This window comes from Pteropus vampyrus, unplaced genomic scaffold (genome assembly GCF_000151845.1).
Source record: "Pteropus vampyrus isolate Shadow unplaced genomic scaffold, Pvam_2.0 Scaffold45, whole genome shotgun sequence".
NCBI classification, from domain to species: Eukaryota; Metazoa; Chordata; class Mammalia; order Chiroptera; family Pteropodidae; genus Pteropus; species Pteropus vampyrus.
Genome location: NW_011888826.1, coordinates 472,273 through 478,689, shown reverse-complemented (window position 1 = coordinate 478,689; position 6,417 = coordinate 472,273). Strand labels below are relative to the sequence as shown.

The 6,417-nt window shown below is 32.2% G+C and overlaps 1 pseudogene; it reads right to left on the bottom strand.

Annotated features, from left to right (window-relative positions):
• Positions 1 to 324: 324 nt before the first annotated feature.
• On the bottom strand, positions 325 to 443 carry LOC111739018 (annotated as a pseudogene).
• Between the last annotated feature and the right edge of the window lie 5,974 nt (positions 444 to 6,417).

The window sequence follows — 6,417 nt, the reverse complement described above, 5'->3', positions numbered from 1 at the left end:
AAAATTTTTAAAATAAAGTTTAATTCACATATTATAAATAGAATGTTAAAATTATGTTCTTTATTTTTGCTATATATTCTTTTTTATATGATTAACATTTCATATATATTAGTTACATATTTAATTATGTAAATTATGCCTGAGTGCCGATAAGAAATGATTTTTATATGATTTTTAGTAATATATTGGTTGAATAATCATGTTGGAAGTCCACTTTTATAATTCTTTTTTTTTTTTTTTTTAGGCAAGAAAGCCCTTGGTTGACCTCACAGATTGCAAGGGTCTTGTCAGCTTATTATCCTTTATTTTTTATTTTATTTTTTATGCCTACAGCACCTGGTCTTCCTAGGTGGTCTCCCTTCCAAATACTAACAAGGCCCGACCCTGCTTAGCTTCCTAGATCAGGCGGGATTGGGCTTGTTCAAGGTAGCATGGTCATAGACCAATAATTCTTATTTAATAATATTCAAATACATTTATTCAGGATTCATTGTCTTTATTTGCATTATTTTGAAATATAAATTTTTTAAAAACTGAAATATGAAAAATCTGTGTTGCTTTTCTTTGAATTAAAGGCATTTGTAGCAGAAGATATACTATTAAAATATGACTACTATATGGATATATATGTATAAACATGTATTTTCTTATTATCCTGAAACAATTTCTGTTTTTTTGAAGTTAGAATATGTGATATTGCTGTCTTAAATAAAGGGAAATCCAATTGCACTTGGACTGGGAAGATACACGTCACGGAGTGAGAAGAATGTATGGGTTGCCTGGATGCTCTGTTGAGAATGTAACAACACACCCTGATACATTCAATTAGTTTCATTTCAAAACGACAGTGAGAAAATGAGGAACCTTCCATAAAATGATAAAAATAAACTTATCCTTTTAGAATAGACAAAACATGAGTTGCTTAACAGTGAATAGATATTAAAATCATTGACTTTTTCATTTCTTCACTACTTGTGTTAGTGTCATGAAGATATATGTGTGTCTGAACTAGCAATAACTTTCATTTTTCAACATCTTTGGTCTTTCCCGTAATGGCATGTATCATGTCTATTTCTATACATAAATATGTGTACTCCTTTGTCCACCAGAAAATCAAGCTCAAAATTGCCCTTTGACGTCAGGAACATTGTGAAGCTACATTTTCAATTTTTAGCTTTATTTGTCTTGGCTTGTGGGCAAAGACTTACAAATAATTGTGTTTAAAAAACCTGTGGTGGTTGAGAGGGGGGAGAAATGGAATTTTGCAATAATACTATGCAATGAGAAGAACAGCATATTTTCAGTTAGTTGCACTTAGCATAGTAATTATGATATTTACAACATTTGGAAAAGTGAAGTAGTTTTTGCTCATAATTATCTAAGAGCTGGAGAGTTATTTTTATAAAAGTGAAGAGGCTATTGAATAATGGCAAATAAGAATTTATCAGTGATACATATTTGGCTAAAACATAGAAAATAGCCTGAAGGGGTTTCATGATTAGTATGGTGTTAATAAGGTAAATTATTTCAGAGGGAATTCTATGAAATCAGATTTTAAACATTCTCTTAGATGATTAATGTGCCTCGGCAAGGTATTTTATACTACATATATACTTAAAACTTAGAAGATTGATTAAGATATCTCTAGTTAAAATGATGTTTATTTTACTACATAATATTCATTTTCTCACTGTACTAACTTCAACAAAGAAAGGTTGAGAGGGTAATGAATTAAGAGATTTAATTTGTCTCCATAGAGAAAATTTTCTCACATAGAGAAATAAGTGAATGATGGATGAATAGGGTAAAATGTTCGCGGTTACTTAGTAAAGGTGACATCTGCACATCACAGAAATAATCTTATTGTTTAAGCAGCAAGACAGGAAGTTAACAATGTTTACTCAAGAATACTGAAAGCTAGATCAATTCAATTGGCTGTTCTTAACTAGTCACCTAAGCAATTTAGCAGACAGCCCAGTTAATCTCTGAACTATCTGAAGAATTATGTGAACTTTCACTTCACTTTCTATTATACATCCTTTGCTTTGAAAGGCAAGATGTGGTTATTGAAGAGAGCACCTAGAAGACAGGAAGTATGTTTAATTTGTGGTGTGTGTGTGTGTGTGTTTGTATCATCAATTTCTACAAGTTTAAATAATGGTTAATTGATTGGAAAATCTACCCTTATCTAAAGTAGCCTTTCCTCACATTACCTTGCTTAATTTGCTTCATATTATTTATCAGCCTAATAAAAATATTTGTTTCTTGTCTCTCTCTTTACAATAAAGTCTATGAGAGGAGAGACTAACTTCTAAAGTATTTCTAGTCTAGGATAGTGACTGGATCATAGTAAGTGCTTTATCTAATGAAAGAAGAGTTATCTCAAAACCCAGTGAATGAGATTAAAAAAACATTTTAACTCATGATAAATAGCAATCAATGATTTATGAAACATTATTACATCCTAGCCACAACAATCAGACAAGAAAAAGAAATAAAAGCCATATTGGAAAGGAAGAAGTAAAACTGTCATTCTTATGACATGATACTGTAGAGAATCCTAAATATTTCACCAAAAAAACCTATTAGAACTGATAAATAAATGCAGTAAGCAGCAGATATAAAATTTATATTTGGAAATAGATTGCATTTTTATGCACCAAAAATGAACTATCAAAGAAATGAAGAAAACAATCTCATTTACAATTGCATCAAAAAATACCTAGAAATAAATTTACCAAGGTGGTAAAAGACCTGCACTTGAAAAATTATAAGACATTGATGGAAGAAATTGAAGATATAAGTAAATGGAAGCATATATTGTGCTCATGGATAAGAAGAATTAACATCATTAAAATGTCCATATTACCCAAAGCAATATATAGATTCAATGCAATCCCTATAAAAATACCAATGGCAGTTTTCAGAGAACTAGAACAAATAATCCTATAATTTATATGGAACCACAAAAGATCCCAAATAGCCATGGCAACCTTGAGAAAGAAGATCAAAGTTGGAGGTGTCAAGCTACATGATATCCAACTATACCACAAGGCTATAGTTGTTAAAACACCATGGTACTGGCATAAAAACAGACACATAGATTAATGAAACAGAATAGGGAGCCCAGAAATAAACTCACACCTATACTGTCATTTAATCTGTCAAAAGAGGCAAGAATATACAATAGAGTAAAGACAAGTCTATTCAATAAATGGTGTTGAGAAAACTGGACAGATACATGCAAAAAACGAAACTGGATGGCCTTATTACACCATATACAAGAATAAACTCAAAGTGGATTAAAGACTTAAATGTAAGACCTGCAACCATAAAACTCCTAGAAGAAAACATAGGCAGTAAACACGTTGACATCGATCTTAGTAATAGTTTTTTGAATAGGTCTCCTCGGGCAAGGGAAACAAAAGGAAAAAAATCAACAAATGGGACTACATCAAACTAAAAAGTTTTTGCACAGCAAAGGACACCAAAATGAAAAGACAACCTACTGAATGGGAGAAGATATTTGCCAATGATAAATCTGATAAGGCATTAATATCCAAAATTTATAAAGAACTCATACAACTCAACACACACACACACACACACACACACACACACACACACACACATCCAATTAAAAAATGGGCAGAGGATCTGAATGGATATTTCTTCAAAGAGGATCTATAGATGACCTATAGACACATTAAAAGATACTCAACGACACTAGTTATTAGAGAAATGCAAATTAATACTGCAATGAGATATCACTTCACACCTGTCAGAATGACTGTCATCAATAAATGTCCATCAAAAGATGATTAGATAAAGAAGAAGTGGTACATAAATACAATGGAATGTTATTCGGCCATAAAAAATCTTACCATTTGCAATTACATGGATGTACCTACAGATTATAATGCTCTGTGAAATAAGTCAGACAGAGAAAGACAAATACCATATGATCTCACTTCTATGTGGAATCTGAAGAAAAAATAGACAAAACAGAAACAGTCTCATAGATACAGAAAACAAAGAGATCGTTGCTAGATGGGAAGAGGGTTGGAAGGGCTGGGTGAAAAAGGTGAAGGGATTAAGAAGTACAAATTGGTAGTTACGAAATAGTCACAGGGATGTGACATACAGCATAGGGAATATAGTCAATAATGTAATAACTTTAATGTATAGTGTCATATGGGTACTAGACTAATCGGGGCGATCACTTCATAAATTATATAAATGTCTAACCACTATGCTGTACACCTGAAACTAATATTGAGTGTCAACTATAATTGAAAAATAAAGTAAAAATTAAAGACAATCAAGTCGCCATCTAGTTATACATTAAAACTCTTGTTTTATGTTTTATAGAAAAACACTGAGGTAAAACTCATAGGCATGAAGTGACTAACAGAAATTATTTGAATGGACCACAGGGACAGTGAAGGTGTTCACTCTCTGAAAGAGGTGGGCAGGTGTCAGCTCTGGCATCATACCATGTTAGAACGCAGCCTCCCTTTTGATTTTTCTAGGGAAGGCTGGAATCTGGACTTTTATGTAAAATATCTCAATTTCTAATGTTGGAATTTAATTAGCAAAATTTAAATACACTGTGTTATTTAAATTTTAAAAATGAGTTCTATTTGGCTCATAAATTCCTATTATTTTATATCCGATGGAAATTTTAACTTGGGAATTTCTTTAGTTTCATTTCCTTTTATCTGCTTTGAGGAACCTTGGCTTCTCTCTGGTCCTTATGGAGACTTAATGATGAATTTCAGAATTGAGGGATGAACAGAAGTCGAAGCCATGATGTAGATTATTGTTCAAGAAGTTTGAAGCACCTGGTTGAGGAGAGAGAAGGCATAGTTGGAGGGGAATTCAAGGTTTAGGAAACTTTGAGTAAGAAATGAGATGTTTAGTCCTACTTAACTATTAATGAAGGAAGCACAGATCAATAGAGCAGGCTTCTGAGGAGGTGGGAGTAGATGGATTCTGGAACAAAAGAGGAAAAACTGAGATTCATAGTAGGCATTTGAATAAATCAAGAAGTTAACACATATAAATTTTTATTAAGTGCTATTTAATTTTGGATGACTTTTTGAATAAATAAATTATTACTAGCTGTATGACCTTGGGTGAGTTATCAAACCTCTGGTGATTCCATTTTCTTGTCTGTATGGGGATAAAAACAGTAGCTTCCTAACAGAAAAGTAGATCAGCTATTATAAAAATACAAAGAGCACATTGAGCACTAGATATTGTTGAATAAATAAATGAATCATTGCTGACAAATAGAATACATTGCACCTACCTTTGTGGCCTTAGGCTCTCATCATCTGTTCCCTAAAATACTGCTGTGAACTTCTGACCAGAACCGCTGGTCCCAGACTTGCGCTCCCCTCTGTGACTCCATTCTCCATGGCTAACACAAGTGAGTTCCAGTAGACTGAATAGATGTTAGAACACACACATACACAAACATCTTTCAACTGTAGTTAGTTGCCTCTAGTTACAAAACCTTTGTGTTCCTCAATTATATGCTCAGAACTGAGTGATAAACTTGCTTTTAAATTTCTCTTGTTACTATTAATAATTTAATGTTCAAAGTAATATATAAACAATGTCAGTGAAGTAGCTCCGAAATCTTGCCACTTTCCTTTGAAAAAAGCAAATAATATAAATTTGTTCCAAATGACTGTCTAGACCAAAGAAGATCAGTTGGGAAATCCAAATAGTTCTTTACAGAAAATATACATCAGCAGAAGCATGAATTCCTGTTGTGTTCAGTGCTGACTGACATCACCACCAAATCAGCTTCATCATGGGGAGGAGGCAGATAAATGCATTTTCTGAGCCAAAATTGAACAGAAGTCTCCAGATGTTCAGAGGACAGCTCCTAAAAGTTGTGTATCTTGATTGATAATTAAATGTTCCACTCCAGAAAATAAAAGTAAACTTCCTTCAGAATGTTTTAGAGGCTTATCTTTAAAAATTAGTTTAATCTTAATGAACATTTATTGATTTTTCTTTATGAATCTAGAGTATTTTAGGTGCCTCACCACTTTGCCCGGCTCTGGCTTATCTTTCCAATCTTAGAGCAGATTCCACCTTCTCTGGGAACACTTCCCTTCTCTCCCCAGTTTGTTAATCTATACCATCAATTAGATTGAAGTTCATATGGCAGTTAAGTTTGGTATAAATATATTGACTATTCTTCAACAAAGATAATTATAACTGAAAAAATTGATAGCAAGAAGACTATAAAGCTTTAGAAATTTAATTATGTGTGTTCTCAAAATTTAGGAATTTCCTTTGGATTTTGTATTTTAAAACTTAATTTTAATTCCTCATTATTAAAATAATTTAAAATTATTTAAATGAATTTCATAAAACTCTGGAAAATCTGGAAAATTA